At 44.8% G+C, this 27,627-nt stretch overlaps 1 long non-coding RNA gene across 6 annotated transcripts in view; it reads left to right on the forward strand.

Moving 5' to 3' along the window:
- The window catches only part of LOC139437660 (uncharacterized), a 49,685-nt gene that overhangs the window by 10,763 nt on the left and 11,295 nt on the right, over positions 1-27,627 (forward strand). For 3 of the 6 annotated variants that reach the window (XR_011647586.1, XR_011647582.1, XR_011647584.1), the window contains exons 2-4: positions 21,120-21,338; positions 23,085-23,189; positions 25,295-25,453. This is a non-coding gene — a long non-coding RNA (uncharacterized lncRNA). Of the gene's footprint in view, positions 1-21,119; positions 21,339-23,084; positions 23,190-25,108; positions 25,196-25,294; positions 25,454-27,627 lie in introns of all 6 variants that reach the window. The other 3 variants (XR_011647585.1, XR_011647583.1, XR_011647587.1) reach the window with 3 other exon arrangements.

The raw sequence follows: 27,627 nt of genomic DNA on the forward strand, positions 1-27,627 counted from the left end.
CAGCTTTACCAACACAGTCACCCCTTCAGCCACCAGTTCTGTTTATAGGACTTCATCCGATAGATTTGTTCTTGTGCCTGTGAAATTTCATATTTATATTCACCATTGCCTTATACATTATGACAAAGGGTTAGAAAGAAAAGATGTTCCTTGAAAAGTGACAGTTAAAGTAATGTATGACAGCCAAGCAGTGGAATGTTACGCTGCTGTCAAAAAGAAAGAAAAGGAGGGGAAGAAGAGGGAAGGTAGGGAAGGCAGCTCATTATATGCTGATAGCAAATGGTCTCAAGATATAGCAAAAAGATAAAGAAGAAGAAAACGCTGGTGTGCTTCCATTTGATTAAGTTGGGGATAGGGAGAGAGAGCTGTTCTTATTTGCTTACATATTTATAGAATTTCTCTGGAAGGAAGCAAAAGACACTGATAAGAGTGGCTGACACCTTCAGCAGTACCTGGTTTGGGCTGGGGGCCAGTGTTGGGAGGAAGACTTTTCACTGTGTACCCTCTGAGTCTTTGATTCTGGTTAAAATGTGATTATGGATATGTGTAGGTGTGTGTCCTTACACAAGACAAAACAAGAGATTGATTGAAATAGATGTTTGCTGGGAAGAGAAGTGAGGGACACAATGCAAGTCACTGGCTAGAGTTTAATGAAACAAGAATTGTGCGTGGCTGGCAGGAGTGTGCCTTGAGATTAGTATTTTGAGGAGTAATTTGGCTACATCTGATAAAGTTAAAGATACAAAGGCCACATGACCCAGCAAATCCTCTCTGAGGCATGTGGGAAACCCTCACGTGTGAGCGGAGGGGAAGTGGGCAAGGATGAAGCTTTGGACACAATCGGATGGCCCATCTTGGAGCAACGAGGTAGCTAAAGGCGACGTTCTTAGGATGCCCCCCAGCAACTACAGTGTGCTTTATCTGTAAGCATCTGCCTGGTTAGACATGAGGTCCATAATGTTGTAATCAAACAACTGGCAGAATTTTAAACAAAAGACTGTACTGTATATTGTTAATGGAAATGAAGCATATGAAGTAAAAGCATAAAAACATAGATGGGATTAAATCTTCTGGAAGATTTTAGAACAAGATCTGAGAAATAGCAAGCCATGCTGTATTCTTGGAGAGGGGAAACTTAATACCATAAAACTGTCAATTCTCCCATATTTTCTGTATAAATTCAATGTAATTTAAATTAGAATGCCAACAGTGATTTTTTTTTTTAAACCTGAATAAAATGACCTCAAAGATTATGCAGCAGAATACGTGCCCAAGAATAACCAAGGAAAATTGGATATAAGAACATACCGGAAATAAGAACATACTATAAAGCCACTATAATCAAATCAATATGGCATTGGCAGAGGAATAGACAATGGAAAAAAGCACAGAATCCAAGAATAGATTCCAGTATATATGAGAATGTACTATACGACAAAGGTAGTATTTCAATCCGGTGGGAAAAGGATACATTGTGACATGAACGGCACTGGCACGCTGGGTGTCCATCTGGAAGAAAATAAAATTGGGCCCTTCTTATATATGCAAATGAACTCCAGATGGATTAAAAATTTAAATGGGAGAAATCAATGAAGAGCAATCTTGCAAAAACGATCTCGGAGGTGACAGGTACAGTCTAGATGGGGAAAGAGCGTGTGTGAAGGGTCAGAGGGCAAACCTGCTTGGCACATTTCTGGGAAAGGCAGAGGGTCGATACGGCTGAGATGAAGGCGAGGCCAGGAGAGGGGGCTCGCCCGTCACCCTCAAGGAGGGGGGGCTCGCCCGTCGCCCTCAGGGCAGCCTTTCTCAAAGCCGGGTCATTTCCAGGATCACCTTCAGAATTTCTTGTCACACGTCATCACCTCCTTTATAATTTTCTTTAAATCGACCGATGTCTTTATGAACCAAATTGTACGATTCCAACTATATGACTTTCTCGAAAGACAAAACCATAGAGATGGTAAAAAGATCAGTGGTTGCCAGGGGTTGGGCGAGGATGAATTGGTGGGGCACGGGGCATTTTTAGGGCAGTGAAACTATTCTGGGTGACTCTGCAATGGTAGATACGTGGCATCACACACCTGTCAAAACCCATAGAGGGGAGTGGGTGTGGCTCCGTGGTTGAGCGCCTGCTTCCCATGTATGAAGTCCTGGGCTCAATCCTGGTGCCTAAAAAAAAAGAAACTCACCATAGGAAGCAGATGTAGCTCAAGTGGTTGAGCGCCTGCTTCCTGTGTACAAGGTCCCAGGTTCAATCCCTGGTACCACTAAAAACAAAACAAACAAACATGAAAAAAACAACTGGGGGGGAGCCAATATAGCTCAGTGGTTGCGCACCAGCTTCCTATGTACAAGGTCCCGGGTTCAATTCGCAGTCTGGCACCTAAAACAAAAAACAAAAAAGTGATAGAACTTTACAACACAAAGAGTCAACCTCAATGGAAACTATGAGACTTTAGTTGACAATAATGTATCGATATTGGGCCATCAATTATAACAAATGTCCCACACAAATGCAGGATGTTAATAGAGGAAACCGTGTATCTGGGGGCGGGGTGGGGGAACGGGAACTTTACTTTCTGTGCAATTTTTTAGTAAACCTAAAACTGCTCTAAAAATAAAGTTTATTCCTCCAAAAAAATGTTTCTAAAAGGCAAATTTATATGACTGCCAACATCAGGGTTTCAGTGGACTTGTTGCATACTTTCTAAATCACAGGAAAATAAGCGCATTAACTATGAGGATGTTTTAAAAGATGTTCTGATGGGTGAAATTTGCACCTTGGAAGCGGCTCTGCCATCGTGGGTGCCAGGGTGAGCCCGATAGTGGTCCCAGCAACAGTGACTGCCCCCCCCACTTCCCCCAGCTTCAGCCCACCGGCCAGCACTGCAGGTTTACCTCCACCACTGTTCCAGAATCTGACCGTGTCTCGGCAGCAGGACCGCTCTAAGCACCTGGGGCCCAGCTGCAGCCCTGCTCCGTGGATTACCGCGCTAAGCCTCACGGTCTCCCAACGCCCTCCCGCACCTACCAAAGCACAGTGCCCAGAGGACTCCTGCTAACACGTCAGGCAGGACCTGTCCCTCTGCCGCGCCACAGCCTCCTGTGGCTCCCGCCTCCCCCAGGAGAAAGGCAGCGTCTTCCCATCAGCCCACGAGGCCCCTCGCTGCCTCTTTGCCTTCATCCCATTTGCTGGCTCCACTCCCCCCTTCCTTGCTGTTTCTCCAGTATAGCTGCAAAGTTGTCCACCCTAGAAACTTTTTATAATTTTGTCTTGTAGTATCCTATGTATAACACAGAGTTCGACATTTTAAACATTTTAAGTGTGCAATTCGGTCACGTTATTACATTTACCATACTGTACTACACTCACCACCCTCAGTTACCAAACTTTTTTGTCACCCAAAACAGAAACTTTGTGCCCGTTTAAGCCAAGTATCTCCCCATTTCTCCTCACTCCCAGCTCCTGGTAACCTCTGATGTATTTTCCAACTCTGTGGATTTGCTTAAACCACAGAGTTTCATATAAGTGAGATTAAACAATATCTGCTGTGCCTGGCTAATTTCACTCAACCTGATGTCTTCAAGGATCAGAACTTGGAAAGCGGATGTGGCTCAAGTGACTGAGCTCCCACCTACCACATGGGAGGTGCCTGGTTCAGTTCTTGGTGCCTCCTAAAGAAGACATCAAGGCGGTGTGATGGGTAGGTGCAGCAAGCTGATGCAACAAGAGATACAAGAAGAAAAATCATAATGAGAGACACAAGAAAGTAGGGAGTAGTTCTTGGTGCCTCCTAAAGAAGACAGGGAGCTGACACAATGGGAAGGTGCAGCAAGCAGACTCAACAAGATGATGCAACAAGAGACAAGAGGAGGAAAAACATAATGAGGAACCCAATAATTGCAGGAACAGCGGTGACCCGAGCAATTAGGCACCTTCCTACCACATTAGATGTCCAGGTTTGGCTCCCAGGGCCTCCTAAAGGAAGCAAATTTGACTCAACTGATAGAGCAGTGGGTTCAGGGTTCAATCCCCAGGACCTCCTGAGCCATGTGGTGAGCTGGCCCATGCGCAGCGCTGCCACACACAAGGAGTGCTGTGCCATGCAGGGGTGTCCCCTGTGGAGAGGGGGATGTGGAAGGAGAATCGCCCTGTGCAAAAAAAGCGCAGCCCAGCCAGGAGTGGCGCCATACACATGAAGCGCTGACAAAACAAGATGACGCAACAACAACAACAAAAAGCAACAGTTTCCTGGTGCCTCATGACAAGAACGCAAGCAGACACAGAAGAACACACAGTGAATGGACTCGGGAGAGCAGACAAACGAGGGGGGGGGTGTAGAGAAGGGGAAATTAATTAATTAATTAATTAAATTTTAAATAAATAAAAATCAGAAGAAGCCAGAGAGGAGAGAGAGATCGCCAGCACCAGAATGCTACCGACCCAGGAGGAGGCATGGCCTTGCCGACCTCTTGATATTGGACTTCTATAAACAGCAGTAAATGCTTGTTGTCTAAGTCCAACCACTGTGTGGTATTCCTCATAGCAGCCACTGTAGACTAAGACAGTTGGCTAGGGTGCTGTTGGGGCCTCATGGCCCAGCAGTCTCTGGGAAGCTTCTGGGCAGACAGACATCCCTGGAGCCTGAGGTCGGGGCAAGACCCCTGGTCTCTGCCTCCAGAAGCTCCCTGACTTGAGAAAAGCAGAGACCATGCCCTTCTAGGGAACTCTGGTCGGGTTGGGAATGTGGAAACACAGAAATGTAGATGCGGGGTGGGCAGGGGAGAGGAACTCAGCTCAGTGCAGGGGCCCAGGGCCAGCCCGAGGAGGGCTAGACCACCTGCAAGATAACAGAGGTCCAAACCTGGGCACCAGAGGCGTCACGGTAGCATCTTCCCTTTCGGTAGCAGCATTACGAGTTTCCTTCGGGAACTGCCCCTCCACAATTGGTGGTCCAGAAAGCCTCCTGGAGTTGGCCCCGCCCTCTGGCCTGGCCAATCAGAGCCTCCCTGAATCATGATTGGTCAGGGATAGGCACATGGCTCGGGTGCATCCATGGAGTGTAGACTTGGAATTCTTGGGAACTGGCCTCCTGCTGGGGCCTCTGAGCTGACCATGTTGGACCTGGAGCTATTGGTGGCCATCTTGACCACCCCAAGGGAATCTGTTGAGAGTGACACTAGCACAGGGGGGCAGAGTGGAGGGGCCTAGAGAGACAGTCCCGGAGCGCTGTCCTAAACCCTGTGCCTGAGGCCAGACACAACCCTGGCCTTTGCAGTTACATGAGCCAGTAACTACTCCACCCACTTTCTTGTTGTTTTTCTTAAGCCAGCTTGAGGTATTGTTTCTGCCTCTTACAGTGGAAAGTCCTGGTAATCGTAATTACAGTAGGTTAAAGATAGCCAAAGGGAAACGGATGTGGCTCAACCAATTGGGCTCCCATCTACCATATGGGAGGTCCAGGGTTCAGCTGGCCCACGCAGAGCGCTGGACTGCGCAGGAATGCTGCCCGCACAGGAGAGCCACCCTGCGTGTGAATGCCACCCAGTGAGGGAAGCCAACCTGCACAGGAGGGCCGGCCAACGAGGAGAGCTGGCGCAGCGAGATGACGCAACAAGAGACACAGAGGAGAGAAAATAAGAAGCCGTAGCAGAACGGGGAGCTGAGGTGCAGCGAAAGAGTAATCGCCTCTCTCCCACTCCGGAAGTTCCCAGGATCAGCTCCCGGAGCCGCCTATGAGAATATAAGCAGACACAGAAGAACACACAGCGAATGGACACAGAGAGCAGACAACCGGGGGAATGGCAAGAGGGAGAGGGGAGAAATAAATAAAATAAATCTTAAAAAAAAACAGATGGCCACAAATGTAGTTACTCCTCCCACTGAGAAGGGGTAGGGCTTAGCCCCTTGAATCTGGTGGGTGCTGACCAATAGAATGTAGTGGAAGTGGCTCTGTGCAGTTCCCAGGTCCAGACCTAAAGGGTTTAACAGCTTCCACTCCTTGTCTCTTGAAACCCTCCCCACGGGAGTCCTGGACTGCAGCCGCCATGCTGAGGAAGCCCAAGCCAGCCAGGCAGAGGGGCTGGTGTGGAGACAGAGCTGTCCAGCCAGTCTCCAGCCGCCCCAGCCATTCAATCCCTGCTGAAGCTCCGTGTATGAGCTATCCTCCTGGGTGCTCTCCAAATCTAGACCCACAGTTCTGTGAGATATAATAACAAGGAACTGGGTTAAGCCTCTACGTTTTGGGATAATTTGTCATGCAGCAATAGGTAAGTGCAATAGTTATTACAGAGAGCCACATAGACCTATTGGATTGAGGGTGGGACTGCTGGTATGGAGAAGACTGGCTCATTTCCTTGTAAATTCTTACAAACATAAAAATATTATGGGTGAATTGTGTGGACTAAATTCAGCTGCACATAATAACCACAAGATGGAAGTTTTTTTGTTCTTTTTGTTTTTTGCTTTTTTGTTCATTTTTATCTTTATTTTTCTTTCTTTCATATTTTACACAAGATGGAGATTTATTTCTCTGATGTGTGAAAATTCAGAGGCAGGTAATCCCAGAGTGGTAGGGCACTCACACAGGGTCAAGTGCGTGCCAAGACTTCTCTTGCATCTTGTTGCTCCTGATGCAGAGCCTCCATTGCCAAGGTCACCTCATAAGCCAAGATGGCTGCCTCAGTCTCACCATCATACCTACGTTACAGGGAGCAGGAAGGAGGAAGTGAGCACAAAGGGCAAGTGGTGCACAGCCGCTGCCTCTTAGGGAAGTTTCCGGAAAGCTGATACTTCCGCTTATACCTCGTTGGCTAGAGTATAGTCACATGACCGTACCTAGCAGCAAGCGGCTGGGCCATGTCGTCTTTGTTCCGGAAAGCTGTGCGCCTAACTAAAATTCTCTGTTTATGGAAGAAAGAAAGAACAGATTTTGGAAGATATCTGTCAGTCTCTGCCACAAATATCTATGTCCAGAGTTCTTGTAAGGATTGTTTCAGTGAACTCTTGTTTTGAGCATCTGCATGTGCCAGCTCTTATGCAGGTAATTGTAAAAGGTAAATCAGATCTATAAAGGACACGGCAGAGAGACTGGCACATAGTAGGTGCTCAGTATGTCTTGGCTTCCTTTTCTCTTCTTTCCTGCTCAGCTTGTCTCCCTCTTCAATAGCCTGTCTCTGCTTTCAGTCCTCAGGGATGAGCTTCGTCCCCTAGAAGGCGACCCAAGGACTTTCTTCATAGCATTTACCTTATAAGTATTTGCTTCTTCACTTGTTCATTGCCCCTCTCCCATCACTCTAATATAAACCACACAAAGGGAGTGATAGGATCTCCGGGGTCCCGCCAGGAAAGCAGAAACCATTTTAAGCAGAAAGTTTAAAAATTAAATGAAGAGTTTCTGCCCAGGGAAATGATTGTGCTGCTGATGGAACTGCTAAGAACAGGGGACAGGAGGCTGCCCAGAAATTAGCCAGAGCAGGAAGCCACTGCCACCTCCCAGGCTGGGGCTCCGAGGGAGGTGCTCAGAGAAGCTCTGCAGGCCTGTCCTGTGCACCTGGAGCCAGAGAAAAGCCAGAGCCACCAGCAGATGCCACCTGAGACCGGAAAGAAGGGCGAGCGCTTCCCTGGCTTCTCCCATCCTCCTGCCTCCGCCCGGCTGACTCAAGCAGGAGGCCGGCTGCAAGGGAGTCTGGGGAAGCCACCCTGCAGGGCTGAGTGCCTCATGATCCAAAACAGCAGGGGAAGGAGCTGAGCACAAACTGGCCTGGGGCTGGCGCTGGGACCTCGTCCGTATTCTCAGCCCTGGCACACAGTAGGACCCCGACGAGCAGTGGATGAAGGGATTGGGGTTCTCAACTCATCTTATCACATACAGAAGGCAACTCGGAGTCCAAAATACGACTTTAATCCCCGCGAGGGGTCCTGGGTCCCAGCCCACGGAGGGAGGCCCGTTCCGGACACACAACCCAGAGCTCTGCTGGGCCAGGAGCAGACAGGGGCTCCCCATCCAGGGGTCCTGCCCGACTTGCTTCAGCCCCCGCCAAGGGGGCCTCCTGCCACCCGATGGCCAGCGCGCTCTCCGGTAAGTTCCCGGCCTGCCAAGGCAAAGCATGGGCATGTCTGGGAGAGCCGTGGAAAAGCGGTGGGGCTCCCGCCTCCCACGGCGCTTCCATTGTGTGTTGAATTGTGTGTCCCCAAATAGACCGGTTCAGCGCCATGACCGCAACCCGATTTGGAAATAGGGTCTTTGGAAACGTGGTTCTGGGCCCCCATCGAAAGGCGGGTGTCCTTGGGTAAAGGGGAGACGTGGACACAGGCAGAGGAGGGAAGGCCGGGCAAGGGCAGGTGGACACACCTCTAGCCAAGGAAGCGAGGAGAAGCCAGCAAGGACTCTCCCGAGGGCCAGGGGAGCGCGCCCCGTCCGCACCTCCATTCCACACCTCCCTTCCCGTCTTCTCGCCTCCAGAGCTGCGAGGCGCGCTCTGCTCTGAGCCGGCCAGCTGTGCTGCTCGGTTTGACCGCCCGGCCAGCCGGGACACCTCCGTGCACACCATGACCATGGCCACAGGAAGCAGCCCTGTCCGAACCAAAACACTCACAGGGGAAACGTGCAGGCAACGTGGGGCTGGCAAGGGGGCCCCCCCCCCCCCCGAAGAAATGAGAGACGTTTCCCTGGGGCCCAGCGAGGGGTGGCGATGGCATCATCCATATTCTGAGGAAGAAGCTGAAGAGGGAATGGGCAGTTCCAAATGCTGGCGCGACCGAGCAGCGGCAGTCCTGGCGCCCTGCTGCCGGAACCACGCGGGCGAAGGCGCTTTGGAGAAGAACCCGGCAGTGCTCAGGAAGAGATGCGCGCCTCTCGACTCAGCAGCTTTACTCACAGGTCAGGTTCTCAGCAAACAACCACAGTAACAGCCCGCCTGGGAACCCCCAAAAGGCCCACTCGCAGGAGAACGGACCATGAGCAGTGGTCCTGTCACACGGAGTACAATACAGCAACGAAAATGAACCACAGCTCCCTGCGCGTGGACGTGGGTGAATCTCAGTAACGATACCGGGAGAGAGAGAAAGCAAGTCACGGAGAATGCCTTTGTACAGCTCCACTTAAACGGTGATGAAAGCAGGCAAAAACCCTTGTGCTCATTCCATGTGTTGGCCTGTGTGCTCACGGATGGGGCTATGGGCACAAAACTGGGGTACCCCGCACTTCAAGGGCGACCTCGGGACTTTCGAGAGCGGTGCTGACTCAGCAAGGCCTTCGCTGCGTCAGCAGGTGTCAGAGCTCCACGGGCCTACGCAGAAAGGCCCCCCTTGCGGCCGGTGCGAGGAGTGGAGTAAGTCACAGCGGTGGCCAGACACAGAGCGTGAGACCAAGCAAGGTTTGCTCTCACTGCTGTCACTAACAGATGACCTCGTCGCGCAGGCGCACAGAGGCCCGGGGAGGGCGGCGAGGGGAGGCACAGCTGGTGGCTCACACAGCGGGGCTTGGCCTGGGTCTCCCAGGTCCAATCACAATTTAGTGTTTCCAGGCTTGCTGATGACACCTGGCGACAGCTCGGCTCTTGGACACGCGAGAAACAAGAGGCGAGTCGTGCCTCTCCCCACAGTCTGGAGACTGTGATACTGAGTGAGTGCTGCTCTAAGCCTGAGTTTGTGGCAACCGTTAGAACGGCAATAGGAAATGTGTAGTAGAGGCAACGCAGTGTCTTGTCCAGGTGGATGCCCAGGCGGACGTCCAGCTCCAGGACCCGGGTACCAGGGGTCCAGTAGTAAAGTCTAGGCTTAACTCCCCACACATCCAGCGTTGCTTGTGTAGAGAGAGAAGGAAAAGCATGATATGAATCCCCCCGTGGCCAAAGGGAGAGCAGTGGGTGGCCACAGCCCGTGGCACATCTCAGGGCGTGCGAGCGAGAGTACTGGGGGATTTTAAACATGGAATCACCACATGACCCAGCATTTCTTACTCCTAAGTATCTATCCAATAGAACTGAAAAGACATGTCCACACAAATACCTGTGCATTAATGGTCATAGCAGCATACTTCACGATCGTGAGAAAGTGGAAAGAACCCAAATGGCTGTGAACTAATGGATGGATAAACAAAGCGTGGGGTGTCTGCACAACAGAACGCTATTCAACCATACACGAGAGCAAAGGGCTGAAACACACTACAACATAGACGAGCCCTGAAAACACGCTAAAAGGAAGAAGCCAGGCAAAAGAACACATTGCAGTATTCCATTTATATGAAACATTCAGGAAAAGCAAATCTATAGAGACAGAAAGTGGATGAGCGGTTGCCGGGTCCTGATGGGAGGGACGAGGCAGAGTGGAGAGAGCGGCTGCTAATGGGTGTGGATTTCTTTGGGAAGTGCTAAAGATCTTCTGAACTTTGACTGTAGTGATGGTTTCTCAACTCAGGAAATACATTGAAAACCAGTGGGAGCAGGGGTGGCTGTAGCAATTAGGCACCTCCCTCCCACATGGGAGGCCCCAGGTTGGGTTCTGGGTGCCTCCTAAAAAAAAGAAGATGAACAGATAGTGAGCACAAACGATGAGGGGTTGGAGAAATAAATAAAGTAAAAATAAAATAAATCTTTAAAAAAAAAAGAACTATTGAATGGCATAATCTAAATGGGCAATTTTGTAGTATGTTAATTACATTTCAAAAAAGATGAAGAAAAAAATACTGGAGACTCTGTGCATGGGGATGAGTTTCCTGGGCAGCCAGGATGTGCTGTCTGGGACAGGGCCCCACTTCTTTCCTTCTCCATGGTCAGTCCAACAGTTGGCATTGAAGATTCCATTTCTTTAGTTGCCAAGTCCTTATGGCTCATATTCCAAGATTGTATAGACTTAGAAATAATGTCACATAGTCTTGTTTAACTGTTTATATATACTTTTTGCCAGACTTAGAGTTTTCCTGGCAATGCAACTGCATCAAACATATATTAGCATTCCCTTTTTTATTTCTTTTTTAAAAAATTTATTATCAAATATTTCAGGCATATGAAAGATTAAACAATAATATAAGAAGCACCTATGTTTATGGCACCTCGCTAAAGCATTAAAATATCAGCAATAAGGTTGAAGCACAGGAATTCACTACATACCAGAAGAAAATGTACAACTTCTTGTATAACTTTGGGGTGGGGAGAGATTTTCTAAGCAATGCATAAAATGTAGAAGATTTATAAGGAAAAAGATTGATTTATTGGACTACATAAAAAGTTCCAACTTCTGTATAGTAAAAGATACAATAAACAAATTTAAAAGAGAAACAATAGACTGAGAAAGAGTATTTGCAGTGCAGCTAATGAAGTAATATCTATCATATGCAAAGTGATCCCAAAAATCAATAAGAAAAAGCCAGCCCAATAGAAAAATAGACCATTCAGATAAAAAAAAAATACATCGGTCAATAAACATATGAAAAGAAAGCATGTCCCCATTTATAGTCAAATAAATGAAAATTAACACAACAATGGAATACCATTTTTCATTTAGCAGACTGGCCAAAAAAATTACACAAGTAGTGATAGATCCATCAATGATGGTGAGTCTACAGGAAAGCAAGCGCTCTCCCACACTATTGGTGAGGATGTAAACAAATACAACATTTTGGAAGAGCAATTGCCCTAGAATATCTAAATTTAAAATATTCATACCCACAATCACACACTTAGAAATATATCACGCAGAAATACTAGCACATGTGGGAAAATAAATGGACAAACATTTTTAATAGCAAAAATACCAGAAACAGTTTTAATAAAAGTTTCATAAATATGGACTGATTAAATAGATGCTGGTACAATCATAACTTGGTGTGTTATGCAGCAGCTATTTAAAAGAATGGAGGGAAGCAGACTTGGCCCAGTGGTTAGGGCGTCCGTCTACCACATGGGAGGTCCACAGTTCAAACCCCGGCCTCCTTGACCCGTGTGGAGCTGGCCCATGCGCAGTGCTGATGCGCGCAAGGAGTGCCCTGCCACGCAGGGGTGTCCCCCGCGTAGGGGAGCCCCACGCGCAAGGAGTGCGCCCCCCGGTAAGGAGAGCCGCCGAGCGTGAAAGAAAGTGCAGCCTGCCCAGGAATGGCACTGCACACACGGAGAGCTGACCCAGCAAGATGACGCAACAACAACAACAAAAAAGAAACACAGATTCCCATGCCACTAACAACAATAGAAGTGGACAAAGAAGAACACTCAGCAAAATGGACACAGAGAACAGACAACTGGGGAGGGGGGAAGGGGAGAGAAATAAATAAAAATAAATCTTTAAAAGAATGGAATGAATTTGTGTGTACTGACAGGGAATGTTGTCCATGATTTTTTTTATTTTTTATTGTTTTTTGGATTTTTTTGTTTATTTGATAATTAATTTTTAAATAGGGGTAAAATAAGTCATAGAATAATACATTTATTATGATCCCATTAGTATTTAAAAGCCCCTGTATAACATGTATATGTGCATTGCTTAAGATCTTCTGTTGAGTGCCTATGTTTGCATTGTAATAACAAGCATAATATCACTTTTGTAATTAAAAAAACAATAAAGACTTAAAAACCTAATGTGTAATAAATATGTGATTTTAAACCAATAAATATGGATAAAGATGAGATCTATTTTCTTATTTTTTTCTTTTATAGATTGTGCTTTTTGTGTCCTGCTGAAGAAGTCTTTGCCTAACCCAGTGTCACAAAGGTTCTCCTGCTTTCCTCCAAACTTTTAAGAGTTTTATAGCTCTACCGCTTAGATCTATGGTCCCTTTTGAGTTAATTGTTTTCTCTCTCCCTGGGATGGCTCCCTTGTCTGTGTGCTCATTGTCTGCTTGCTGTGTTTGCTTGTGTCTGCTCGTCTTCTTTAGTAGGCACCAGAAACCGAACCCAGGATCTCCCATGTGGGAGTTGGGTGCCTAACCACTTGAGCCATTTCCTCTTCCTGCTCATTGTGTCAACTCACTGCGTCAGCTCATCTTCTTTAGGAGGCACCAGGAACCGAACCTGGGACCTCCCATGTGGGAAGTGGGCGCTCAATTGCTTGAGACACATCTGCTCCCAAGTTAACTGTTTAATTAGAGCAGTTGTAGGTTTTCAGGAAATACAGAGTTCCCATATACCCCCCTCTAACACACAGTTTTCCCTATTACTAACATTTTGCATTTCTACAATTGATGAAAAAATATTATTATAATTATGATATTAACTTTAACCCACTGTTTACAATAGGGCTAAGTCTTTGTGTTGTATAGCTATGGCTGCTTTGGTTTTTTGGTGTCATCACTTGTATGCAACATAAAATATGATTCCTTTTTTAAAAACTTCTTCGTCAAATATACACTTCACTGGTGTTAATTACATTCCCAAAGTTGTGCCTCCATCACCATTATCCATTGCCAAAACTTTTTCATCACCCAAACAGACGAATTATTAAACAATTCCTCCCCCTACCACTCCCCCGATCAGACATTGGTAACCTGTATTCTAGTTACTGACTTTACGTATTTGCATATTCTGCTTATTTCATATAAATTATCATACATATTTGTCCTTTCGTATCTGGCTTATTTCATTCAATACGATATCTTCAAGGTTCATCGATTTTGTAGCATGGATTAGAGCTTCATTCCTTTTTACAGCTGATGTGCCACGTATTGTTTATTCATTCAACTGCTGATGGACATTTGGGTTGCTTCCAGCTTTTGGCAATTGTGAATTATGCCACTATGAACATGAGAGCGCAAATATCTGATTGAGTCTCTTCTTTCAGTTCTTCTAAAAGCGGGATTGCTGAGTCATATGGTAATTCTACACTTAACTTTCTGAAGAATTGCCAAACTGTTTTCCAAAGTGGTTGCACCATTTTACATTCCCACCAACATGTTCCTCTATCTCCATATCCTCTCCACCACTTATTTTCTGTTTTTAAATTTTTCTGATGGGTGTGAGATAGTATCTCATCGTGATTTTGATTTTCATGTCCCTGATGACTAATGACACTGAGCATCTTTTTATTATATCTTCTTTGGAGAAATGTTTATTCAAGTCTTTTTCCCATTTTTAAAAATTGGGTTGTTTGTCTTTTGTTGTTGAGTTGTAATTCTTTATATGTTCTGAACATTAAACCTTATCAGATAAAGGTTTCCAAAAATTTTTAATCCCATTCTATAGGTTGTCTTTTTACTTTTTGGTAAAGTCCTTTAATGTATAAAAGTTTTCCAATTTTCATTTCATTTATTTATTTTTTGTTTTTGTTGCTCATGCTTTTGGTGTAAAGCCTAAGAAACCACTAGCCAGTACAAGTCCTGAAGATGTTTCTTGTGTTTTCTTCGGGTAGTTTTATAGTTTCAATTCTTATCTTTAGAGCTTTGGTCCATTTTGAGTTAATTTTTGTACAGTACAGGGTGTATGATAGGGGTCCACCACCATTATTTTAATATGGATATCCAGATCTCCCAACACCATTTGTTGAATATTTCTTTTCCTTGCTTAATTGCTCTGGCTAGAAATTTTAGTACAATGCTAAGTACAAAGTTATCAAAATCAGTGGTCAGTCCTGAGGTAAAATTCCTCTCTATGGATCCATGAAACTTAGAAAACAAGTTATCTGCTTCCAAAACACAATGGTGAGACAGGCATAAGATAGACATTCCTGTTATGGAAGAAAGAAATTAGAAGGAAAATAGGGGTCATGGATTCCCAAGCAAATCCAAAACCAGCAGGGCAAATTCCATTAGGTCTCAAGGTCTGACAGTCATCTGCAGATTAATGCTTAGTCCTCTGGGTCTGCTTGAGTGGCAGCCCCCCTCTTTCCAAGTGTTGGAATGCAGGGGAGTAGGCTCCACCCTCTCTAAGCACCGCAGGGCAGCCTCCCTCTGTCTGAAACCTGGGGTGTAGGTCCCACCCTCTCCAAGAATTGAGGTTATGGCTAATCTCTCCCTAGGCACAGACACCACTTTCTCCGAGCTTTGGGGTGACAGCCGAAGTCTCTCCAAATTGAGGTGGGAGCCCCATCCACACCAAGCACCTGGGTAGATGGACTGCACCCTCCAATGCTGGGGCAAATCTGCCCTTTCTACTCACATATGTGCTCCCCCTTTCTTTTCTTTTTTTTTTTTTTTTAAGATTTACTTATTTCTCTCCCCTTCCCCTCCCCCCCCACCCTGGTTGTCTGTTCTCTGTGTCTGTTTGCTGCGTCTTCTTTGTCCACCTCTGTTGTTGTCAGCGGCACAGGAATCTGTGTTTCTTTTTGTTGCGTCATCTTGTGTCAGCTCTCCGTGTGGGCAGCACCATTCCTGGGCAGGCTGCACTTTCTTTCGCGCTGGGCGGCTCTCCCTATGGGGCGCGCTCCTTGTGCGTGGGGCTCCCCTATGCAGGGGACACCCCTGCATGGCAGGGCACTCCTTGCGCGCATCAGCACTGCGCACGGGCCAGCGCCACACGGTCAAGGAGGCCCGGGGTTTGAACCGCGGACCTCCCATGTGGTAGATGGATGCCCTAACCACTGGGCCAAGTCCGCCGCCTGCTCCTGCTTTCTTAGTCCAAAGAGAAGTTTTGGTACGACCTCTGTTTCCATGGTTGTGCTCGTGAAGTCACTCCTCCTTCAGTCTGTCCCTTCCAGTCCAGGCTGGCAGTGGTTCTGCTCATACGAATTTTGTAAAAGAACTTGTTGGCTTTGCATGCAGTTCAAGGGGAACCTGAACCATGAGACATAAAGGATTTCCCACACATGCTTCCTAGACAAACGTATTTCCAATGCTGACTTCCTCCAAAATGGGTGGCTGAGTCCATGTCCAGCCACACCCTCTTTAGCAGGGGGCTGTTCAGTTAAACCTTCACATTGAACCCTGTTCTCTGGGGAACCACTTTCCAGAAATTCAGAGAGTCCCTGATAGGGCTGTTTCTGGCCCTCGTCTCAGAACACTATCTGGATAGATGGAAAGTTTTCCAAATCACCAAATGCTGGTTCCTTTGTACTTAAAAGTTCAGTCCTCAGTGTGTCTCTTTCCTCTCACATTATACTATACACAGCAAGGAGAAGCAAGGTCACACCTTTCACACGTAACCTGGAAATCTCCACAGCCAAATACCTAGGTTCATAGCTTGCAAATTCTGCTTTCCACATACTTGTAGGACACAATTCATTTAAGCTTTCTGACCCTGTGACAAGGATCCCCTTCCCTCCAGCTTCTAATAACATGTTCCTCATTTCCTTCTGAGCCCCTCCAGCAGCACTTGAACATCCATTTTTTCATAAATGGTCTGTTCAAAGCAATTTAGGCTTTTTCTATCATGTTTCTCAAAATTCTTCTAGCCTCTCCTATTGTTCAATTCCAAATCCACTGGTAGATTTTTAGGTATTTGTTACAGCAGCACTCCAGTTCTGGTACCAACATCTGTATTAGTTTCTTACGTCTGCTGTAACAAATTACTACAAATCTAGTGGCTTAAAACAACACAAATTTGTTCTCTTACATCCTGGAGGTCAGAATCCAAAATCAGTTTCACGGGGCTAAAGTCAAGGTGTCAGCAAGGCTGGTTCCTTATGGAGACCTTGAAGGGAGAATCTATTTTCTTGATTTTTCAGCCTCTAGTTTTTGCAGGTATTCTTTGACTCGAGGCCCCTTCCTCCATCGGCCAAGTGCATCACTCTAATCTCTGCTTCCTTTATCACATCCCCTTCTCCTCAGACTCTGATTCCTTTTGTGTCCTTCTTGTAAAGGACCATTGTGATTGCATCAGGCCCACCCAGGTAGTTCATCATTGCCTCCCCATCTAAGATGCTCAACCACATCTGCAAAGTCCTTTTTGCCATGTGAGAGAACATATGAGGTCAAGGGATTAGGGCATGGATATAGCGGGGGTGCATTTTTCTGCCTGTCAAACCTACCACCTGTCATTCTCCCTCATCTGCTTTTCTAATCAAATCCCAAGTTTGTCTAGGTTTTGGACAGCCACATGCTTGGTGTGGGGGCTGGGCCCCTCCCCAGACTGAGGGGGTGAATCTTGATCAATCTAGACTAGAGCAATGCTCGTGATAATTCATGCTGGGGCAGAGACTGTTCTTTGTTACTCTATATTCTTTTCCTTCTTCTCTTAGTAACAGAACTACATTGTCTAGCCTCAGCACCTAGACATGCATATGGGTTTAAGTTAAACCAAAGGAAATGAGCAAAAGTTACATCTGAACTTCTGAGTCATGACTTTTAAGGAAAGTCTCCAATACCTTATTCTTTTCCAGCTGACTGGAAGGAAGACGTTATGGCAGGAGTTGGCACTGCCATCTTAAATCACAAGTTGAAAGATGGCAGAGAAACAAAATGGGAAGAATCTAGGCCTCTGTTCATTGTGGGACCATTGACTTAGAATTTTCCTTGAAAGAAACTTCTCTCTTGTTTAAGCCACTGTCATTTTTGGCTTATTTGTTATAGCGGTTGAACCTGACTCGTAACCAATATGCATTACTTTGACTGTGAGCAATTAGAATGAGCATGTGCTGGACACGAAGCTGGTCTTCTGTGGAGCTTTTGGAAAGGCTTTTCTCTTTCTAAATGTGCACAAAGCAAGGCTCATGCCTCCTTCTGTTTTGGGGGCACTGCTGTGTAAAGATATGAGTCATGGAGCTGATTCCATCTTCTGACCTTGGAAAGCGAATCCTAAAGATGTACGAGATGTACCAAGGCTGTACGAGGGGAAAGTTGGACAGCCCAAGGGTCCTGGAAGGTGTCCCTGAGCTACCAAATTAACCAACCCAAGAATGCCTGCCTTCAGACACCCTGCTATTTGGGATGATAATTGACTTTGATGTTTAGGCCACCTTAAGCCAGACTTTCTGTTACTTGTGGCCGAAGAAATTCTAACTGGTTTGGGGGTCTCCTTAGGAACTCATGGGACCTCAATTAGACTTTCCCCCTTGCTTCCATGCTTTTCCTTTCCAGACTTAGGTTCTTCCTGCCTTGGTGCAAGGTGATCGTCCATCTTCATCATGCCTCTATCTAGCCAAGCATACTGAGGGCATTGGAAGCTCTACTCCCCAGTGTCAGGATTTACCAGGCATCTAACAATCCCCTAGGCTGGATGATGCTATGTGAACCATTAAATTCTCAGAGTCTCTTCCCGTAACTGCAGGATAGGCTAATACATATATAATGGCTTCTCTTACAAAATTTTTGTGCAAATAAAATAAGCTGATCATGGATTTTTTTTAAAGTTTGTTGCATGCCAGTTTACACTGCCAGAAAGTGAGTTCTTGAGGGCAAATGAAGATGACAATATCCATTTAATCCCAGAACTTATTACAGAGCCTAACAGCAGCTCAGTACGTATTTGCAGTGGATTTTAGATGTGACCAGTCAGTACCTATTACTGCCTTTTGTGCACTGCAAGTTCTTTTGAGGCACAGTAATTGGTACAGAGATTGGTTAATCAAAGTGAATCCCAGGACTTCTACTTGCACGGCTAGGAATAAGATTCATGTTCCCACTGAACTTTTCAAGTGAGACGGATATTAGCCCAGAAAAGCTCCAGTTAACCTGCCCCATGAGGAGAGTCCACCTGAGAACAAGGTCTGGTAGAGGAAGAAGACCCCAGAAGCAGGGAATGCACTAAGGGTGCCGATGACATCATTTGAGTCCCTAGATCAAGTCATACCTAAAGACCACCCTTGGATTTTTTAGTCACATGAAGCAATACCTTCTCTTCCTCCTTCTCTCCCTCCAACTCCTCTTTTTTCTTAAGACAGTTTAGTTTGGGTTTTCTCTCACTTCCAGTGAACAGATTCCTGACTGATACATTGAAAAACAAGAAGGACACTTGGTAAATGGCTAAGTCCTATTTGTGTGCATATAATTATTCCTGTTAGATGGGTTAATAAAACTGATGACAGTTAGTAAATGGGCACCTTTGCTGTGGGAACTGAAAGGCTCTCAGAAGGTTTCTGTGTCCCATGTCAGAGTAGAACAGTTCACAAGTATCTATACCCAACCACAACTCTGCTGTTCAATGTCCAGTCTAGCCTTTTGATTACATCCTCCATTAGGCGCGGGTCTGTCTTTAGCACATCTCTTTAATGGCCAACTGATTTCTCTTTCAAACCAGAGCGTGCATTTCTGGTGTAAGGCAGTCCAAATGATGCCCAAGCAATAGTGGCCTGGAGAACAGAGTTGGTTGGAAAGGAAGAGCATGGAGGAGTGAAACTGCTAGTTTGAATATCAAATATTTGAATTTGCTCAGTCTACATCCCTAAGTACAGAGGGGCTCCTCTGTGGTTCAGCACATGCCCCCAGGTTGGCTCCCCAGGAAAGAGACTCGACAATTTTACTGGGGAGTGCCCTCACCATCAACAAGGGAAGGAGGGAAGCAGAATCGGGCAGAGAGGGGTTGCCTTCATTGCAGTAGCAACAAGGCCTTCTGATCTCATGGGAGCTCTGTGGCAAAGATGAACCTTCAAAGGTGGCCCAAGTTGGAGCAAGGGAATTGGGCATTTTAATTCCTACAGTTGACCAGTCATGTGATGTGGGCTTCCCCCGAACCTCCTGACTTGGGAGAGAAGACTGTCCTCAGCTGACAAAACTTCCTAGAGAAGGATTCAACTGTGAGCCTCATAGCCAACAGTCCTGGCACTTGGGGAATGAGTTGTTGGGTCCTGAATGGGGGTGATCTACGAGATGCATCACAGCGTCCACTGCACAACCCAACTTCCCCCGACCTTTGCAGAAAGTGGGAGTTCCCCTAGTCCTCTCTTCATCCGTGGCTCCATTTTCCCTGACATTCCTGGCTTTTGCTTTGGGAGCATCACATAGTTCACCCCTCAATCTCTGGAATGATAAGGCCCAAATAACTGGGGACAAATGGCTCTCAAGCTCTGAAAGCTCTGGAGATGGCCAACCCTGAGGTCCCCCTGGTCAACCACTCATAGCTGTCGTCGGCAGGTTGTACACAGGCTAGTGGGACTTCTTCTCTCTTCCTTTGTCAACCACAGACCCTCATTCTCTCTTCTGAGAATGGCCATGGAGCCCACCTCTTTCTTAGAACTCACTCTCACACCTCCTTGGAACAAGTCTGAGCACCCAGGGGTACTCTCTGCACATATGCTCCATATGGGATTCTGCCCATGGATTGATGAGAGGTCTTGCTCAAATGAGACTTATCATCATTTGAAGCCAAGAGAACCTCTTGGCGTGTGATGGAGACTTCTCAGAAGTCCATCCCCCCTCCAGGTTGGTCTGTGGACTTCTCCACATCCTCCCTTAGACAGCAGGATGGAAGGAGCCTGGGAGTACCCTGCTCTGCCCAGCAGGGGACTGAGGGCAAGGATGTAGAGAGAGGAGCCAGTGCTGTGGCTGACAGGTTCCTGGGAGGCTCTGTCAGTTGTTTTTCACTCTCAGACTTCCTCCGACCTCTGTGGGAGGCCTGGCCATGCCAGTGACAGATGTGGCACAGCGGACTGGGTTGCAAAATATATCCGGCATGGCAGTTGGCGAAAGAGTTATGCAATCACCACCAACTTACGGAAACCACCGTGAGATGCTCCCTGGGGGGAGAGACGCGAGCTTTGCCAATCTGGTCACAGGGTTGGGTTCCGTGTTGACAGCCTGAGGGGTGCCCGGGCTGCGGCGTTTCAAGAACTGTGATGGATACTCCCTGAAGTTACCCCGGGAGCACATGACCCCAAGACCCCAGCGTCGTTGGCATCTTCGCCAGGGCCACTTTCTCCCTCGCTCTGTACAAACTCCAGCAAACAGTCCAATTTGATGGCCAGCTGACCCTCAGACTCTGCGGATCCTCCAGGTCTCATCTTAGGAAATGGACAGGGCCAACCTGGGCAGGGCCATCTAAAAGAGACAGAAGGAATGGGGAGGGGGCTGGAGACCCCATCCTGGAAGGAGATTAAGAGGAAGGGCAGTTTCAAGGGACCCAGGCACTGTCTCGCTAAGTTTCTGCAGGGTTGTCCCAAGATGAAGAAAGCAGGTAGGACAAAAGGTAGGACATGGACGACAAAACTGGGGTCAGAGCACCCCATGGATGGAATAGGTTGTCAAAAGGGGGTGAAGTCCTCATCAATGGAGGAGCTAGACAACTTCCCGCTAGATGTCATAATCTAAGCACATTTGTCCCAGGGTCCTGGAGGTGATAATCATCTGCCCCAGAGATGCCATCAGCCATTCCTGAGAAAGCTGCTCAGCAGCGTGGTAGGAGAACATTTGTGAATGCCAGGGGTAGACACTCCCTCTCCCCACCAAAGACACTCCTGTTCTGCTGAGCCTCCACATCCATCTCCAGCAGGAGGATCGAAATCAAACATATGTGGTCTGAATCCCAGATCTGCGTGACCCCGGGTAAGTCATTTACCTTCTCTGAGCCTCCTGTTTCTCCTCTGAGAATTACATGACATGAAGGCTATGAGAGTTCCTGTGCTCTCCTGTGCTGAATAAAAGGAAAATATGTTTTATTTCCATCATCCCAAAGATAACAGACGTTGACGCCATGTTGGAACGTTTCCTTCTAGGCATTTTTATGTGCCCTATGTGCCTACATATGTACACCACTGAGGAAGGTTTATTTTACAGAAATGTTATCCTCTGCACCTTGTTTTTTTTTTCATTTCATATCTTGGAGACCCACTCATGCTAAAAAATATAGATCCACTTCATTCTCCTTAACTCCTGCCTTATTTGATGAATGGACATACCATGACTTATTTTGCTCTTCTTCTATGAATGGATTTTGAGGTTGTTTCTATTGTTTCACCTTGACAAACAATGAACAAAGGTATTTTTAGGGAATAGCCAAAGAAGTGAAATCCTTATGTCAGAGAGGGTGTGCACTTGTTATTTTACAGAAAGTTAAAACTTCATTAATAAATAAATAAAAGCTTTGACTTGGGCACCTTAACACCAGATGCTAGTCTCAGATATTGTGTGATTTTTAAAATAGTTACATTGTCTTTAAAATTGCAAAAGGAATGCATGTGTCTAGTAAGAAATGTAATCAACACCCATGTGTTGTTTTTTTAAGCACAAAGCCTTCTCCTCCCATTCCATTCCCTTGCCCCTGTTGTGATCATTGGGTATGTCTACCTCCAGAACTTTTGCTTTGCGTTTACAAAATACACTAATACACACATGCACCCAGTTTTTTCTTTGTATATAAATGCAATATAGATAAACTAAAAAGTTATATAGAAAACTTGGTTTCTTGTGGTACTGATATATCTTGGACATCTTTCCATATCCGTTTATTCATATCTGGGTCTTGCTTTTAATGGTTGTATAGAAATTACTGTAAGAGTGACCATAATAAATTTACTCACCACCACTCCCCCCATTGATGGACACTTTCTTTGTTTCTAACTCTTTCCTCTTATAAATGAAGCTGCAGTGAACAAATGTGTATATGCATCTTTGTATGATTTTTAACATATATTAAACTAAATCTGCAAAACTACTCTTTGGTGTTAGAAGACAGGATAGCAGTTACTCTTGGGAAGGAGTTGGTAGCTGGAAGGGGGCACAAGCAGTTTCTAGGGTGCTGATAATGGTCTAGCTCCTGATCTGGGTGCTACTTACATGGATATGTTCAGATTGTGAAAATTCATCAAGCTGTATATTTATGATTTGCACATATTTCTGTATGTATGTTATACTACAACTTAAAATTTTATTTTAAACCGGAGTTTTAAAAAACCTATTACATTTGTCTTAGGAAAGCTAGATGTGACCCAAGTTCTAAAACAAGTTAATTTTGTATTCATGCAAAACAGATATACTGAACATGGCTAAATAATTTGCTGACAGAAGTTGGACAATTAATGATGGGAAGCACAGGATTGGATGAGATTGATTTACTTGGGGTTTAATGAGTCTCAAGAGTTGAGAAAAACTTTCCTGAGGAAGTAATAATGTTTAAGCCAAAATTTGATGGAGAATGAGGTCTGTTTCTATTATCTGTTTTTTCTCTTGGGTTTTTGGTCACAGCCTGTCTTCTCATATGCTTGGTGATTTTTAATTGAATGCCATAACTTGCATAAGAAAAATTATAGAGATAATATAAGACTGTAGATGATATTATTTTCTTTCACACAGGATTTGCATTTGCTTCTAGAAAAAGCTACCCTAGGAATATTATAAATCCCAGATCATTAATCTAACCATGGAGATGATGCAAAACTAAAATTCAGTCCCTTTGAGGTATGGTCTATTTCTTGTTCACTCTTGTTTTTGTTTTTAATAACAGCTCTATAGAAACATAGTTCCTATACCATACAATTCACCCATTTAAAGTATAAATTCAGTGATTTTTAGTGTATTCAGATATTTGCAGCCATTACCACAATTTTAGAGCATTTTACTCACCTCAAAAAGAAACCCCATCCCCTTTAACTATCACCCTACTGCATGTCAGCCCTAAGCAAACACGTATCTACTTTCTGTCTATAGATGTTCCTATTCTGGACATTTCATATCATGAAATCTTATAATATATGGTCTTTTGTGACTGGCTTCTTTCACTAAACATAATGTTTTCAAGGTTTATCCAGGTTGTAGCATTTACCAGTGCTTCATTCTTTTTTATAATACTCCATTGCATTTAATTTTTTTATCCATTTATCCATTGATGGGCATTTAATTTATTTCCACCTTTTACTTATTATGAATAATGATGCTATAAACATTCAGGTACACATTTTTATATGGACATATGTTTTAATTCCTCTTGGCTGTATACCCAGTAGTGGAATTGCTGGGTAATGAGGTAACTCTATGAGGAGCTGCCAGACTGGTTTCCAAAGTGGCTACAGCATTTTACATTCCCACCAGCTACGCATGGGGGCTCCGAGTCCTCCACTTCCTCACTAACGCTTGTATTATCAGGCTTTTTAATTGTAGCCGTCCTAGTGGGTATGAAGTGCATCTCATTGGGTTCTGATTTGCACGTTCCTGCTACTAATAATGTTGAGCATCTTCCCATGTGTTTATTGGTCATTTGTCTATCTCCTTTGGGGAAATGTCTATTTAGATCTTTTGCCCACTTTTAAATTGAGTTATTTGTCTTTTTGTTGTTGAGTTCTATATTCTAGATACAAGTCTCTTATCAGATATATAATTTGCAAATATTTTCTCCTCTTCCGTAGATTGTCTTTTCTTTTTTTCTTGTTTTAAATAGTGTCCTTCAGTGCACAAAAGATTTTAATTTTGATGAAGCCCACTTTATTATTTCTATAGCTGCTCTTGCTTTTGGAGTCATATTTAAGACTTTATTGCCAAATAAGAGATGGTGAATATTTATCCATATGTTTTCTAAGAGTTTTATAGTTTTAAGTCTTACACTTAGGTCATTGCTCTATTTTGAGTTAATTTTTGGATATGGTGTAAGGTAGTCATCCAAATTCATTCTTTTGCATGAGGCTATTCATGAAAGATTATTCTTATTTTTCTCCATTGAATGGTCTTGGCATCCTTATCAAAAATCAGTTGAGGGAGCAGAGGTGGCTGAAGCAGTTGAGCACCTGCCTCCCTAATGAGAGGTCCCAGGTTCATTTCCCCATGCCACCTAAAGAAAAAAAAAAGACAATGAGCAAACAACAAGCAAAAAACAACGAGCCAAACAATAAGCAAAAAAAAAAAAAAAAAATCAGTGGACCATAGACACATGGGTGTATTTGTAGATTTTCAATTCTATCCCATTGATTTATTTACATCCTTATGCCAATACTACATTGTTTTGATTACTACTGTTTTGTAGTGAATTTTGAAATCAGCAAATGTGAATCCTTCAATTTTGTCCTTTTCCAAGACTGTTGCACTATTCTGCACCCCTTGCAATTAAATACAAATTTAGAATCAACTTAATTTCTACAAGGAAGTGAGCTGGGATTTAATAAGGATTGCATTAAATCCATAGATCAGCTTGAGTAGTATTGTCTTATAAGCAATATTGTCTTCTAATCCATGAACATGGGATGTCTTTCTTTCCATTTATTTAGGACAAAGCCATGTTTTATAGTTTTCCATGTGCAAGTCTTTCACCTCCTTGGTTACATATATTAAGTATTTTATTCTTTTGGATACACTCTTAAATGGAATTGTTTTCTTAATTTCCTTTTCAGATTGTTCATCACCGGTGTATAAGAACACAAGTGATTTTTGCATGTTGATTTTGTGCCCTGCAACTTTGCTGAGTTTGTTTATTACCTGTAATTTTTTGTGTATGAATTATTTGGGTTTTTTATATTTATCATTTCACCTTCAAATGTTTTATTTTTTCCTTTCCAATTTGTTTTTTTTTTTTTGAGGTACCAGAGCCAGGGATTGAACCTGCGACCTCGTATGTGGGAAGCCGGCACTCAAACATTTGAAACACATCTGCTTCCCTGAATGTCTTCCTATTTCTTTTTCTTGTTTAATTACTCTGATTAGAAATTCCAGTGTAATGTTGAATAGCAGTGGTGAAGGTAGGTATCTTGTCTTGTCCTTAATCTTAGAGTGAAAACTTTAGGTCTTTCACTTTAAGTATGATTTTAGCTGTAGGTTTTTTGTAGATGCCTTTTATCAACCTGAGGAAATTTCCCTCTATTTCTAGTTTTCTGGAATTTTTTTTTTAATCATGAAAGGGTGTTGGATTTGGTCAAATGCATTTTCTGCATCTATGGAGATTATCCATACAGTTTTTGTTTTTTATTCTGTTTAGATAGTGTGACAGTTTGATATTGTTTATGAATTCCAGAAATAAACTTTGGATTATGTTTGTCAACTGTCCCTCCAGGCATATTACATTATATTGGATTCAGAGGTTTCACTTTTACTTGATTAAATAATTATGAAGGCTTTGATTGGGTCATATCAGTAGGACACTGCATCCCTGCCTCCAGGTGGGTGGGGACTCACAGAGAAAAGGCACAGCAGAGGACAGAGTTTGGGGTTTCAATGCTGAAACCCGGGAAGGAAGCGCACAGAGGAGCAGAGAGAAGGCTCGATTAGACACAGCAGAGCCCTGGGAAGAGAAACGAGCCGTTTGCCTGAAAGTCCACAACTTGCCTTGTGGAGAAAGCACAGCAGCTGAGCTCAGAGAGAAATAAGCCCCAGGAAGGCTAAACCCCTCGCAGATGTCGGCCGCCATCTTGCTCCTACACGTGGCAATAGACTTTGGTGAGGGAAGTAACTTACGCGTTATGGCCTGGTAACTGTAAGCTTCTACCCCAAATAAATACCCTTTATAAAAGCCAACTGATTTCTAGTATTTTGCATTGGCACCCCTTTTGCTGACTAAAACATATGGTGTATTACATTAATTGGTTCTGCACAAATCTTTACATAATGTTGCTGGATTCAGTTCGCCAGGACTTCATTGAGCATTTTTGCTTCCATATACATCAGTAAAACACTGGCCTCATAGAATGAGTTGGCAAGTGTTCCTGCCTCTTCTAATCTTGGAAGAGCCTGTGAAGAGTCAGTACTAATTCTTCCTTAAATGTTTGTTAGAATTCACCAGTGAAGTGCTTGCATTATCTGGCAGCACTGGGAAACTGCGTCTCTTTTTTGCTGTGTCATCTTGCTGCATCACCTCTCCGTGTGTGCAGTGCCACTCCTGGGCAGGCTGTGCTTTTTACACAGTAGGCGGCTCTCCTTGCAGGGTACACTGTTTGTGCATGGGGCTCCCATATGCGGGGGCACCCCTGCGTGGCACAGCACCCGTTGCGTGCAGCAGCACTGCATGTGTGCCAGTTCACCACATGGGTCAGGAGGCCCTGGGTATAGAACCCTGGACCCTCCATATGGTAGGCAGACGCTCTATCAGTTGAGCCACATCCACTTCTCATATTGCATTACTTCTTTTTTTTTTTAAAGATTTATTATTATTATTTTTTTTAATTTACTTAATTCCCCTCCCCTCCCCTGGTTGTCTGTTTTCTGTGTCTTTTTGCTGCGTCTTGTTTTCTTTTGTCCGCTTCTGTTGTCGTCAGCAGCACAGGAAGTGTGAGCGGCGCCATTCCTCAGCAGGCTGCTCCCTCCTTCGCACTGGGCGGCTCTCCTTATGGGTGCACTCCTTGCGCGTGGGGCTCCCCTACGCGGGGGACACCCCCGTGTAGCACGGCACTCCTTGCGCGCATCAGCACTGCACATGGGCCAGCTCCACATGGGTCAAGGAGGCCCGGGGCTTGAACCGCGGACCTCCCATGTGGTAGACGGACGCCCTAACCACTGGGCCAAAGTCCGTTTCCCTGCATTACTTCTTAAAGGTCTATTTACACTGCCTTCTTTATCAGTTTTGGTAGTTTGTGTCTTTTTAGGTATTTGTTCATTTCTTGTAAGTTATCTAATTTATTGGCATACAATTGTTCATAGTCTTCCTCTATAATCCTTTTTATTTCTGTAAGGTTGCTAGCAAGGACCCTCCTTTTGTTTCTGGTTCTTAGTCATTTGAGTCTTCCCTCTTTTTTTTGGTCAGTCTAGCTAAAAGTTTATTGATCTTTTCAAAGAACCAGCTTTTGGTTTTGTTGATTCTCTCTACTGATTTTCCATTCACTACTTCATTAATTTCCACTCTAACCTTTTTTTTTAATTAGAGAAGTTGCACGTTTACAGAAAGATTATGCAGAAAATATGTAGAAAATAAAGAGTTCATATA

Source organism: Dasypus novemcinctus, chromosome 26 (genome assembly GCF_030445035.2).
Source record: "Dasypus novemcinctus isolate mDasNov1 chromosome 26, mDasNov1.1.hap2, whole genome shotgun sequence".
In the NCBI taxonomy this organism is placed as follows: domain Eukaryota; kingdom Metazoa; phylum Chordata; class Mammalia; order Cingulata; family Dasypodidae; genus Dasypus; species Dasypus novemcinctus.